The sequence below is a fragment of the Pollachius pollachius genome, assembly GCF_949987615.1.
Source record: "Pollachius pollachius genome assembly, chromosome: 4".
NCBI lineage: Eukaryota > Metazoa > Chordata > Actinopteri > Gadiformes > Gadidae > Pollachius > Pollachius pollachius.
In genome coordinates this window covers 34,524,261-34,538,998 of record NC_136937.1, presented here as the reverse complement: position 1 = coordinate 34,538,998, position 14,738 = coordinate 34,524,261, and positions in this window count along the sequence as shown.

Below are 14,738 nucleotides of genomic sequence, written 5' to 3'. Positions count from 1 at the left end.
GGCCCAGTGTTTCTGAAGGCCTGTGATAGAGCGGCGCCAGGCACAGTGAATCCTGAGCTCCTGAGTGAGGAGATGAACACAAGGAGAAGGAAGGGCTGAGGAGTAAACAGCAGGGAGTGGAGGGCCAGGGGTGACCTTCAGAGAGGTCTCCTGACCCAGGGCGCGTCACCTCGCAGCCCGGCCAGATAATCCAGAGATCAGTCGGCTGCTGAGACCACCTGCTGACGAGAAACGCTGTGAGGCCTTAGTCCTAAAGTCCCTGTCCCACTGGGAGCTGCCCAGTACAGCCACATTCTGCTACTGGTGCTAGTGGGAGCTGCCCAGTACGGCCATGGTCTGCTACTGGTTCTACTAAGCTGCCCAGTACAGCCACAGTCTGCTACTGGTTCTACTGGGGGCTTCCCAGTACAGCCACGGCCTTTAGGGCAGGACAGTCTAGTGGTTAGGGTGGTCCACTCCCAGCTGAAGGCCCTGGGTTCCAACCCTAACGTCCACCCCTCCCAGTGATCCTGGAGGTCAGGGCTCGGGGATTAGAGCGAGAGCCAATGACCGCCTGGTAAATACTAGTGGTGTTGTCAGGGGGATAGAGGTGCAGAGGTGATCTCTATGAGCCGCTCTGCTCCCGACCCGGGTACACGGTTCACTGCTCACCCATCCGTAGGTCAGCCCCGACCCGGCGGCATCGAACCAGCAACCCTCAGGGTCTGAGCAGTGAGACCGTCAGAACAGTGAGGCGTGTCGCTGTGTCTGTCGCCCGACTTCCTGTCAGTACGGCTCAGGCACTCCGCGGTCTTAGAGCGCAGAGGAGACAATCCTGAGAGCCGGCAAATAGGATTAGTGTCGGGAAAAGGTCCATCTGCAGTGCCGGCCGTCATCACCGCCCTGTGTCCCGGAGCGCCGCCCTGAGCATCACACCCAACGCCCCGCCCAACAGGAGTCATACCTCCGCCCAACAGGAGTCATACCTCCGCCCAACAGGAGTCATACCTCCGCCTGCACCACCCTCTGGCCGCACCCGGCCATGTGACCCAGTGAAGACGGACTCTGAGGACAGACCTGGGGCCATGTGACCCAGTGAAGACGGACTCTGAGGACAGACCTGGGGCCATGTGACCCAGTGAAAACAGACTCTGAGGACGGTGGAGGAGCCGAACAGCGTGAGGTTGAGTCTGGGGACGCGTGGATCGTCCTAGTGGTTGAAGATGATGGTCTGGTGGACCCTTTGGACCGGGCTTCTATTGGGTGGTCTTCACCTGCTGACAGGTAAGGAGATACCTGTAGACACCTGTAGATACTGTTACCCGAGGACCTGGACATGGAGTAGACCTGTAGACCAGTAGACCTGTAGACCAGTAGTACAGGCGGCATGTGGCTCAGGAGGTAGTGCGGGTTTGCAGGTAACCGGAAGGTTGCTAGTTCGAGTGTCGAGGTGTCCCTGAGCGAGACGCCTTACCCTGGATGCTTCTGACTTGTTGGCTGTCGCCCTGCGTGGCTGAGTCCGCCGTCGGTGTGTGAATGTGTGCATGAATGTGTGAATGTGTGCATGAATGGGTGACTGTGTGTATGAATGTGTGAATGTGTGTATGAATGGGTAACTGTGAGGCAGTATTGTAAAGACCTCTGAGCGGCCACTGGTTAGAACAGCGCTGCATAAATTCAGTGCATTTACTGTAGACCAGTAGACCTGTATGGTCTGCTACCTGAGGACAGGGACCTGGTGTAGACCGGGTTTATAGGGACCGTGGTGTATACCGAGTTTATAGGGACCGTGGTGGAGACCGGGTTTATAGGGACCGTGGTGTAGACCGGTCTATAGGGTCCGTGGTGTAGACCGGTCTATAGGGTCCCTGATGTAGACCGGTCTATAGGGTCCCTGATGTAGACCGGTCTATAGGGTCCGTTATAGGGTCCCTGGTGTAGACCGGTCTATAGGGTCCGTGATGTAGACCGGTCTATAGGGTCCGTGGTGTAGACCGGTCTATAGGGTCCGTGGTCTATAGGGTCCCTGGTGTAGACCGGGTTTGTAGGGACCGTGGTGTAGACCGGTCTATAGGGTCCGTGGTGTAGACTGGTCTATAGGGTCCCTGGTGTAGACCGGTCTATAGGGTCCCTGGTGTAGACCGGTCTATAGGGTCCGTGGTGTAGACTGGTCTATAGGGTCCCTGGTGTAGACCGGTCTATAGGGTCCGTGGTGTAGACCGGTCTATAGGGTCCGAGGTGTAGACCGGTCTATAGGGTCCGTGGTGTAGACTGGTCTATAGGGTCCCTGGTGTAGACCGGTCTATAGGGTCCGTGGTGTAGACCGGTCTATAGGGTCCGTGGTGTAGACCGGTCTATAGGGTCAGTGGTGTAGACCGGTCTATAGGGTCCGTTGTGTAGACCGGTCTATAGGGTCTGTTATAGGGTCCCTGCTGACGGTGTGGTCTGACCCCACAGAGGCCCATGCTGGAGGCGGAGATGGGGGCGTGGCCTGGGGGCGGTCTGCGGGGACCAGAACCCTCGGGCCAGGACCGGGGGAGGGGCTCTGGGCGGCGGGCCGCCGGGGGTCCGGGGCCCTGTCCCGCCGGAAGAGGGAGGTCCTGTTCCCCAGCGGGGTGAAGCTCTGCTCCAAGGAGACACTGGAGACGGCGGTGAGGAACCACCTGGACTACTTCCACCTGAGAGGTACCAGACTCTAACTAACACGAACTAGCACTAACTAGACACTAACTAGCACTAACTAGACACCAACTATCACTAACTTACACTAACCAGACACTAACTCACACTAACTGGACACTAACTAGCACTAGCTAGACACTAACTAGATACTAACTATCACTAACTTACACTAACCAGACACTAACTAACATTAACTAGACACTAACTAGCACTAACTAGATACTAACTAGCCCACTGTTGTGTCAGGTTGACTCAGAAATCTCTTCTCTAGTAAGTGTATGAAAGGTGAAGGGGGGAGGAGCCTCCAGAGGGTGCTGTAGTGAACTGCAGGAGGTTCTCATACACTATACATACCTCAAACTAACTTGTGCACACTAACTGCTTCTCCTCCTTACTCCCCCTCTCTCCTCTCCCTTTCCCCATCTCTCTCGTCCTCATCTCTTTCTCCGCCTCCTCCCTCTCTGCTCTCCCTCCCTATACACTTGGTGTGTGTGTGTGTGTGTGTGTGTGTGTGTGTGTGTGTGCGCGCTCCAGTGTGTCAGGAGACGGTGTGGGAGGCCTATAAGATCTTCTGGGACCGCCTCCCCGACCGGGAGGAGTACCATGATTGGCTGAGCCGTTGTTTGGACGGTTCTGTCAGCGTCATTGAGATTGGCCGACAATTCAGCCAATCACAGGAGCACATCCACCTCATCAGGACTGTGAGTCTGCTCATAATTGTCTGTCTGTGTGGCTGGCTTGCTGTCATAATGGGTTATATAGGGACTCATTGGTTAATTGGATGGTGGGTAATTTGTTAATTCAATTATGAGTAATTGCTTGATTGATCGTTGAGTAATTGGTTGATTGAACTGTGAGTAATTGGTTGATTGGACAGTGAATAGTTTGTTAATTAATCAGTGAGTAATCGGTTGACTGTATTGTTTCAGAGGGTAGACGTGTCTGCATCGTTGAACAGGTGAGTTCACTGCATTTTGGTGAACAATGGCTTCCGTTGGTCACATGACCTTGTGTTGAGTCCCTCATTTGTACCCCCCCCCCCCCCCCCTTGCAGTGTTCCTACAAGCTCCGCCCCCCCACTCTGCAGGTAGGACTGACCACATTAACCCTGCACTGCTAGTGCCTTGCTCTACTACTGAGTCACAGGGAATAGAACCCCAGACCCTGCAGTGTAGTGCCTTGCTCTACTACTGAGTCACAGGGAATAGAACCCCCAACCCTGCAGTGTAGTGCCTTGCTCTACTACGGAATAGAACCCCCAACCCTGCAGTGTAGTGCCTTGCTCTACTACTGAGTCACAGGGAATAGAACCCCCAACCCTGCAGTGTAGTGCCTTGCTCTACTACTGAGTCACAGGGAATAGAACCCCCAACCCTGCAGTGTTGGTGCCTTGCTCTACTACTGAGTCACAGGGAATAGAACCCCCAACCCTGCAGTGTAGTGCCTTGCTCTACTACTGAGTCACAGGGAATAGAACCCCCAACCCTGCAGTGTAGTGCCTTGCTCTACTACTGAGTCACAGGGAATAGAACCCCCAACCCTGCAGTGTAGTGCCTTGCTCTACTACTGAGTCACAGGGAGTCAAACCCCCAACCCTGCAGTGTTGGTGCCTTGCTCTACTACTGAGTCACAGGGAGTCAAACCCCCAACCCTGCAGTGTAGTGCCTTGCTCTACTGAGTCAGCAGGGTAGGGTTGCTGGTTGACTCTTGTTTCCTGGTTGCAGTACGGAGCCCCCAATACACAGCGACATTACCTGGACAGGTACGTAACACACATTGTTACCGCTAGTACTACTGTAATACTAGTACTACAGTAGTCCTAGTACTACTGTATACTACTGTAATACTACTGTAGTATCACTTGTTGTAGCCGTCTAGCAGTAGTATTTTGTGCTGTCTGAGCCGTCTGGGATCAGTGTGTGTGTGTGTGTGTGTGTGTGTGCGTGTGTGTGTGTGTGTGTGTGTGTGTGTGTGTGTGTGTGTGTGTGTGGTGGTTACCCTCCTCCCAGAATAGACGTGTTAACCCTCTTAGTCTCACCTCACCGGAGGGGGGAGAGGGCGTGGCTCAGAGATGTTGTTGTGTTCTCTCGGGTTTGTGTGTGTGTGTGTGTGTGTGTGTGTGTGTGTCTGTGGAGCCAAACCAGCAACATGAGTGAAGGGAGAGTGTTGTCTGTCTGAGAGGTGATAGTCAGGGGTTAGTGGTCACTGAGTGTTTGTGGTGATCCGTCCTGGGGCCGTTGGAGTGTCCGCAGCCGGGTCGGAGAGTTGTAGTAATCTGCAGTAATCTGTAAATGCGTTCTGAGATTTGTGAATGTGTACAGGAATGTAACACAACTCTCCATGCACACTTGATCTGTAAAGTGATCACTGAACAATGATCTGTGAAGTGATCAGTGATCAATGATCCAGTAGTGATCATTGATCCAGTAGTGATCAATGATCCAGTAGTGATTATAATCCGATGGTGATTAATGTGATCAATGATCAATTATCTGTGAAGTAATCAATGATCGATGATCCAGTAGTGATCAATGATCTGTGAACTGATCAATGACCAATGATCCGGCAGTGGTTAATGATCCGGTAGTGATTAATGATCCAGTAGTGATCAATGACCGATGATCCAGTAGTGATCAATGATCCGGTAGTGATTAATGATCCGGTAGTGATCATCGATCCAGCAGTGATCAATGATCAATGATCTGTGAAGTGATCAGTGGTCAATGATATGGTAGTGATCAATGATCCAGCAGTGATCAGTGATCAATGATCAAGCAGTGATCAATGATCCGGTAGTGACCAATGATCCAGCAGTGATCAGTGATCAATGATCCAGCAGTGATCATTGATCCGGTAGTGATCAATGATCCGGTAGTGATCAATGATCCAGCAGTGATCAATGATCCGGTAGTGATCAATGATCCGGTAGTGATCAATGATCCAGCAGTGATCAATGATCCGGTAGTGATCAATGATCCGGCAGTGATCAATGATCCGGTAGTGATTAATGATCCGGAGGTGATCAATGCTCTGGTCCGGGTCTACAGAGGACGGGGTCGTGACCCCAGGAGGAGGACCAACCACGGCTGACCTCGGTGACCTCTCACCTGAGCCCCCTGTCGTCACGGCGACGCCGGGCGGTGACATCACCGGCGCCTCCCAGCGGGGGGTCCCGGGCCAGGGGTCTGTCGGGGACGGTGAGGTTCCTCTGGAGGTCCCAGGGGCTCCTGGGGGGTCCCCTGACCCCACGGCTGGGCCCCCCACAGGGCACCCAGGAGAGGAAGACCACGAGGGGGTCCCCTTGGACCCTGAAGACCATGAGGGGGTCCCCTTGGACCCTGAAGACCACGAGGGGGTCCCCTTGGACCCTGAAGACCATGAGGGGGTCCCCTCAAACCCTGAGGTGTTCCCCTCAGACCCCTCAGACCACCTCAGGACGGGTGGAGATGCGGCAGAGGCAGCAGCCGTGGACGGAGGAGAGGAGGTGGGAGGACCGGAGGAGGAGGAGGAGGAGGTGGAGGTGGTCTCTGAAGACGCAGAGCTTCTAGCACCGCAGACCACCGCCAAAGAGGACCCCGCAGAACCTGAGGAGGATCCTTCTCCCGGGGGCCCAGTGGAGCTCTGGGATCCCGCCGAACAGGAACCTCCTCCTGACGTGGTGCTGAGTCCTCAGCAGGTCCAGACCCCCAGCGCTTCCTCAGAACAACACTCCTCTCAGGGTCCTGGATACGGCCCCCACACACCGCCCACCCACCTCACCTCCACCTCCTCCACGGACGTCACCTCCACCACCTCCACAGACACCACCTCCACAGACACCACCTCCCTAGACGTCACCTCCACCACCTCCCTAGACGTCACCTCCCTAGACGTCACCTCCATAGACCTCACCTCCACCAACTCCCTAGACGTCACCTCCCTAGACATCACATCCCTAGACGTCGCCTCAACAGACGTCACCTCCCTAGACGTCACCTCCCTAGATGTCACCTCCCTAGACGTCACCTCCCTAGACGTCACCTCCCTAGACGTCACCTCCCTAGACGTCACCTCCACAGACGTCACCTCCCTAGACGTCACCTCCATAGACCTCACCTCCACCAACTCCCTAGACGTCACCTCCCTAGACATCACATCCCTAGACGTCGCCTCAACAGACGTCACCTCCCTAGACGTCACCTCCCTAGATGTCACCTCCCTAGACGTCACCTCCCTAGACGTCACCTCCCTAGACGTCACCTCCCTAGACGTCACCTCCACAGACGTCACCTCCCTAGACGTCACCTCCACAGACGTCACCTCCCTAGACGTCATCTCCCTAGACGTCACCTCCACAGACGTCACCTCCCTAGACGTCATCTCCCTAGACGTCACCTCCACAGACGTCACCTCCCTAGACGTCATCTCCCTAGACGTCACCTCAACAGACGTCACCTCCACCACCTCCCTAGACGTCACCTCCACAGACGTCACCTCCACAGACGTCACCTCCACCACCTCCCTAGACGTCACCTCCACAGACGTCACCTCAACAGACGTCACCTCCACCACCTCCCTAGACGTCACCTCCACAGATGTCACCTCCCTAGACGTCAGCTCCCTAGACGTCACCTCCACAGATGTCACCTCCCTAGACGTCACCTCAACAGACGTCACCTCCCTAGATGTCAGCTCCACAGACGTCACGACCCTTGAGGTCGCGACGGTAGAGGTCACGACCCTTGAGGTCACGACGGTAGAGGTCACAACCCCAGAGGTCACCCCCAGGTACATTGTGGAGTACAACAACGGGAACTTCCCAGAACCGACAATGGAACCACAGGAAGAGAACCAGGACCTTCTGGGGAACAACGGCTTCGGCCTGGAGGAGGAGCCGCAGAACACGGTGAGAGATGGTTAGGATGGTTAAGAGTTAGGAGTTAGGAGAGATAGGAGTTAGGAAAGTTAAGGGTTTGGTTAGTTAAGAGTTCGGAAAGTTAAGAGAGTTAAGATTTCAGAGTTTAGAATATTTCATGTTGGGCGTTTGTTTAGTTCAGCCGTAGTCTTCATGTTGGGGCGTTTGTTTCGTTCAGATCGGTAACGAGATCGGGGCCAGCCGGCTGCGGCCCCCCCGGCCCCTGAAGGAGCAGGTGGTGGAGCTCTACGTCAGGCTGAGGGGAGAGACCTTCACCAACGCCCTCAGAGACCCCAGCAGCTCCCAGCACCTCCTGCTCTCTAGAGTGTTCACACGCAAGGTGAGGAGACCTCCTCTCTCCTTCTCTCCTCTCCTCTCTCCTCTTCTCTCTCCTACTCTCCTCTCCTCTTCTCCTCTCTCTCTCATCCTCTCCTCTCCTCTCTTTCTCCTCTCTCCTCTCCTCTTCTCTCCTCTCTCCTCCTCTCTTTTCTCCTCTCTCCTCTTCTCCCCTCCTCTCCTCCTCTCCTCTCCTCTTCTCTCATCTCTCCTCTTCTCCCCTCCTCTCCTCCTCTCCTCTCATCTCTCCTCTTCTCCCCTCCTCCTCTCCTCTCCTCTTCTCTCATCTTTCCTCTTCTCCCCTCCTCTCCTCTCCTCTCTCCTACCCTCCTCTCCTCCCCTCCTCTCTCTCCTCCTCTCCTCTCTTTCTCCTCTTCTCCCCTCCACTCATCCTTTCCTCTCCTCTCCTCTCCTATGAGTAGGTACTATTTGGTCCTAAACCTTCTCTCCACCTCCAGGTCCGAGACGTCTTCAACCAGGTACCTGGCTTCAAGAGCGTCTCTGTGGTGGAGTTCAGGTAGGAGACCCACTAACAGACCGCTGGTAGTGTTATTACATAGTATAGTGGATTCAGGTGATGGTGTTATTACAGAGTATAGTGGATTCAGGAGATAGTATTATTACAGAGTATAGTGGATTCAGGTGATGGTGTTATTACAGAGTATAGTGGAGTATAGTGGATTCAGGTGATGGTATTATTGCAGAGTATAGTGGATTCAGGTGATGGTATTATTACAGAGTATAGTGGATTCAGGTGATGGTATTATTACAGAGTATAGTGGATTCAGGTGATGGTATTATTACAGAGTATAGTGGAGTATAGTTGATTCAGGTGATGGTATTATTACAGAGTATAGTGGAGTATAATGGATTCAGGTGATGGTATTGTCACAGAGTATAGTGGAGTATAATGGATTCAGGTGATGGTATTGTCACAGAGTATAGTGGATTCAACTGATAGTATTATTATAGAGTATAGTGGATCATAGTGGATTCTGCTGATAGTATTATTACAGGTCAGGTTGGATTAAGATAAAACAGACATGAATAGATGTATATATATTTGTATGTATGTATGTATGTATTTGAGTATGTATGTATGTAGGTAGGTAGGTATGTAGGTATGTATGTATGTATGTATATGTTGTATTCGTTTTGCTGTCATTTCTTTTTTAAATTATTTTTCTCATGTTGTTCTTCTGTTCAGACCTCAGAAAGATCTGGAGAGGTAAGTGGTGGAGGAGGTGGTGGAGGTGGTGATAGTTGTGTAGTGATGGAGGTGGTGGTGGTGGAGGTGGTGATAGTTGGTCCAGGGCTCTGGGGATCTGGGGGTCACAGTGGGGTTCTCTGGGGGTCACAGTGGGGTTCTCTGGGGGTCACAGTGGGGTTCTCTGGGGGTCACAGTGGGGTTCTCTGGGGGTCACAGTGGGGTTCTCTGGGGGGTTCTCTGGTCCAGGGGTCTGGTGGTCCTGGTCCACTACGCCGTCACCCTGGAGGTGGACAGCGGGGGGGTCAGCAGCCACACCCTGGACTCCGTCACCCAGCTGAACGCGGGGGTGGAGCTCTCGTACCGGGCCGAGCAGCCCACCGTGGTCTACACCATCACCGACTACAGGAACTACATCACTGAGGCTCTGCACCACCACCCCCTCCCCCGCACCGCCCCGCACCACGGTACGCCGGGGGGTGGGGTCGGGTGGGGTCAGGGTGGGGTCAGGGTGGGGTTGGAGTGGGGTCAGGGTTATGGTGGGGTTAGGGTGGGGTCAGGGTGGGGTCGGGTGGGGTCGGGGTGGGCTCAGGGTGGGGTCAGGGTGGGGTCAGGGTGGGGTAAGGGTTATGGTGGGGTTAGGGTGGGGTTAGGGTGGGGTCAGGGTGGGGTCGGGGTGGGGTCAGGGTTATGGTGGGGTTAGGGTGGGGTTATGGTGGGGTTAGGGTGGGGTTAGGGTGGGGTAAGGGTTATGGTGGGGTTAGGGTGGGGTTAGGGTGGGGTAAGGGTGGGGTAAGGGTTATGGTGGGGTTAGGGTGGGGTTAGGGTGGGGTAAGGGTTATGGTGGGGTTAGGGTGGGGTTAGGGTGGGGTTAGGATGGGGTTATGGTGGGGTTAGGGTTATGGTGGGGTTAAGGTGGGGTTAGGGTGGGGTAAGGGTTATGGTGGGGTAAGGGTGGGGTTAGGGTAGGGTAAGGGTTAAGGTGGGGTTAGGGTGGGGTTAGGGTGGGGTTAGGGGTTATGACTGGGTTAGTATCACAGCATCTCAGGCCCACTAAACTAACCCCTCCCTCTCTGCCCCCCCCAGTGGAGAACGTCCTGCCGTCCTCCGAGCCCACCGGGGACCGGGGGGGCGCCCCTGGCCTGATGGTGAGTCCCTAGGGTTAGTGGAGGAGATAAGGGGGTAGTGGAGGAGACAAGGTGATGAGTCGGTAGTGGAGGAGATAAGGGGGTAGTGGAGGAGGTGAGGAGATTAGGTGGTAGGAGATAAGGTGATAAGGTGGTAGTGGAGGAGACGAGGTGATGAGTGAGGACGTGGAGGAGATAAGGGGGTAGTCGAGGAGGTGAGGAGTTAAGGTGGTAGGAGATAAGGTGATAAGGTGGTAGTGGAGGAGACGAGGTGATGAGTGAGGACGTGTGCTCTGCAGGAAAACGTCCTGGCGGCGGAGAGGCCTCCGGACGCCCCGCCACAGGAAGTGGAAGGCGCTGAGGGCTTTCTCACGAAGGACAACTTCCTGCTGGAGACCTTTGACCCCTGGAAAGGGAAACACTCCGACGTGGCGAGCAGTGAAAACGACGTGCTCCTATTGGACGAGAGCACAGCCACTCCCCCAGTCCCTGATTGGACAGATGACCTCGGAGCAGGAAGCTTTACAGAGAAAAGTAAGTGAGGTCATGAGTCTGGAGAACAGACGATCTACGGATTATTTACACTCAGAGCACCCACAACACCTCCTCCTCCTCCTCCTCCTCCTCCTCCTCCTCCACCTCCTCTCCTCCTCCTCCTCCACCTCCTCTCCTCTTCCTCCTCCTCCTCCTCTCCTCCTCCTCCTCCTCCTCTCCTCCTCCTCCTCTCCTCCTCCTCTTCATCCTCCTCCTCCTCCTCCTCCTCTCCTCCTCCTCCTCCTCCTCCACCTCCTCTCCTCCTCCTCCTCTTCTTCCTCCTCCTCTCCTCCTCCTCCTCCACCTCCTCTCCTCCTCCTCCTCCTCCTCCTCCTCCTCCTCCTCTCCTCCTCCTCCTCCTCCTCTCCTCCTCCTCTTCCTCCTCCTCCTCCTCTCCTCCTCCTCCTCTCCTCCTCCTCCTCCTCCTCTCCTCCTCCTCTTCATCCTCCTCCTCCTCCTCCTCCTCTCCTCCTCCTCCTCCTCCACCTCCTCTCCTCCTCCTCCTCTTCTTCCTCCTCCTCTCCTCCTCCTCCTCCACCTCCTCTCCTCCTCCTCTCCTCTTCATCCTCCTCCTCCTCCTCCTCTTCTCCTCCTCCTCTTCCTCCTCCTCCTCCTCTTCCTCCTCCTCCTCCTCTTCTCCTCCTCCTCCTCCTCCTCCTCCTCTCCTCCTCTTCCTCCTCCTCCTCCTCTCCACCTCCTCCTCCTCCTCCCCTCCTCCTCCACCTTCTCCTTAACCTCCTCCCTCTTCGCCACCTCCTCCTGGTTTCATGTCTATCCTCCTTGTCTCCTGGTTCCTAGATGCTGGAGGCCTGGACGATGAGGGCTTCCTCCTCAGCAGCCCCCCTGCCCCGAGGCCCTCGGCTGGGCCCGAGGGAGCCCAGGAGGAGGGGGCCTCTGGAGGCTCCTCGGGGGACGGGGCGGGCAGCGGCCTGGAGGCCTGGACGCCCCCGCTGGGCTCCAGGGGGACGGCCTTCTACGAGGTCCTCCCCCCCCCAGACCTGGAGGAGGAGGCCCCAGAGGAGGGCTCCGACGTCACGTTCCTGGAAGGAGAGGAGCGAGGAGGAGAACCCACCGGGGCCCCGCAGGGCCCGGTGGTGATCACCCAGGACCTCCGCTCAGACCCCCGCTACACCAGCACCCCCGAGCTGTGGACCACGGCCCAGCGGCCCCGAGAGCTGCTGGTCAGGACCCTGGAGGCCTCGGGGCTCCCCCAAGACTTCTCCTTCATGGAACCCTTCTCCTCCACCGGAGCGTATACGCATTCTGTAGAACCTTCTGCTCCTCCTCTAGAACCTTCTGCTTCTTCTCTAGAACCTTCTGCTCCTCCTCTAGAACCTTCTGCTCCTTCTCTAGAACCTTCTGCTCCTCCTCTAGAACCTTCTGCTCCTTCTCTAGAACCTTCTGCTCCTTCTCTAGAACCTTCCACCTATTCTCTAGAACCTTCTGCTCCTTCTCTAGAACCTTCTGCTCCTTCTATAGAACCTTCTGCTCCTTCTCTAGAACCTTCTGCTCCTTCTCTAGAACCTTCCACCTATTCTCTAGAACCTTCTGCTCCTTCTCTAGAACCTTCTGCTCCTCCTCTAGAACCTTCTGCTCCTTCTCTAGAACCTTCTGCTCCTTCTCTAGAACCTTCCACCTATTCTCTAGAACCTTCTGCTCCTTCTCTAGAACCTTCTGCTCCTTCTATAGAACCTTCTGCTCCTTCTCTAGAACCTTCTGCTCCTCCTCTAGAACCTTCTGCTCCTTCTCTAGAACCTTCTGCTCCTTCTCTAGAACCTTCCACCTATTCTCTAGAACCTTCTGCTCCTTCTCTAGAACCTTCTGCTCCTTCTATAGAACCTTCTGCTCCTTCTCTAGAACCTTCTGCTCCTTCTCTAGAACCTTCCACCTATTCTCTAGAACCTTCTGCTCCTTCTCTAGAACCTTTCTCACCTCCAGACCTGGCCTCTACCCCTCCAGACCTGGCCTCTACCCCTCCAGACCTGGCCTCTACCCCTCCAGACCTGGCCTCTACCCCTCCAGACCTGGCCTCTACCCCTCCAGACCTGGCCTCTACCCCTCCAGACCTGGCCTCTACGCCTCCAGACCTGGCTTCTACCCCTCCAGGCCTGGCCTCTACTGTGGAACCACAGGTGGAGGTGGAACCAGAGGTGGCGGTGAAACCAGAGGTGGAGGTAGAACCACAGGTGGAGGTAGAACCAGAGGTGGAGGTAGAACCACAGGTGGAGGTAGAACCACAGGTGGCGGTGGAACCAGAGGTGGCGGTGGAACCACAGGCAGCGGTGGAACCAGAAGAGGAGGTGGAACAACAGGTGGAGGTAGAACCCGTCCTGCTGCAGCCAGACGGTGACCAGCAGGAGGACTTTGAGGTTCTGGCGGAGCAACATGTGGGCGTGGCCCAACCGGTGACGCCCACGCGACCCCCGGCCGACCTGTCCCCGGAGGACCTGGTCGAGGACGAGGTCATGGTGGTTACCATGACTACTGCTACGACCGCACCGGTCGCCATGGTGACCGCTGGGCAGAACATCTCCCTGTCCCCTGAGATGGACTCCCCGTTCACGCGCGTGTCGGACGCGGCGCCGGAAGACGAGGGGAACCTCCGGGAGCCTCCTCGCCATGACGACCGTCTCGACGGCCGCCTCGACGACCGCCTCGACGACCGCCTCGACAACCGCCTCGACAACCGCGTCCAAGAGTCTCCTCCGCGCGGCGACCAGGTCCCAGAGTCTCGTCTCCACGACGACCAGCTCCCAGAGCCTCGTCATCATGACGACGGCCCCCCCCCAGCGAGCAAGGCCCCGCCCTCGGGCCCCTCCCACTCTGGCTGGGCTGAGAACAACCAGACCGAGGGCGTTTCCATGGCGCCGCCCGGCCCAGGGATCCAGGGGGTCCGACCCTCCGCCGGGGTCCCCCCATCAGGGCCGGAGGGGGGCCTGACCTTTGACCCGACCCGGCCCCTGGACGGAGAGGGCAGCGGGCTCCCTGAGGGGCCGGGTGCCGCGCGGCAGGCGGTGGCCATGCCGACGGCGCCGGGCAGGGCCCTGTCTGTGTTCTTCAGCCTCAGGGTCACCAACATGAGGTTCTCCATGGACCTGTTCAACAAGAGCTCTGCAGAGTACCGGGACCTGGAGCAGCGCCTCCTCCACCTGGTGGGTTAGCCTTAGCCACCATGCTACGCCTGGGTTAGCCTTAGCCGCCACGCTACGACTGGGTTAGCCTTAGCCACCACGCTACGACTGGGTTAGCCTTAGCCACCACGCTACGACTGGGTTAGCCTTAGCCACCACGCTACGCCTGGGTTAGCCTTAGCCGCCACGCTACGACTGGGTTAGCCTTAGCCACCACGCTACGACTGGGTTAGCCTTAGCCACCACGCTACGACTGGGTTAGCCTTAGCCACCACGCTACGCCTGGGTTAGCCTTAGCCGCCACGCTACGACTGGGTTAGCCTTAGCCACCACGCTATGAATGTGTTAGCCTTACCCACCACGCTATGAATGAGTTAGCCTTAGCCACCACGCTATGAATGAGTTAGCCTTAGCCACCACGCTATGAATGAGTTAGCCTTAGCGACCACGCTACGACTGGGTTAGCCTTAGCCACCACGCTACAACTGGGTTAGCCTTAGCCACCACGCTATGAATGTGTTAGCCTTACCCACCACGCTATGAATGAGTTAGCCTTAGCCACCACGCTATGAATGAGTTAGCCTTAGCCACCACGCTATGACTGGGTTAGCGTTGGATAGCATGCACTAACTCTGTCTTCCCCTGCAGCTGGTGCCGTACCTGCAGTCCAACCTCAGCAACTTCCAGAACCTGGAGATCCTGAACTTCCAGAACGGCAGCGTGGTGGTGAACAGCCGGCTGCGCTTCGGGGGTCCGGTGCCGCGGGCTGTGGCCACCGTGGTGCACCTCATCCTGGACGACTTCGCCGCCACCGCCTACCACACCATGGACCTGACCATCGACAGGAC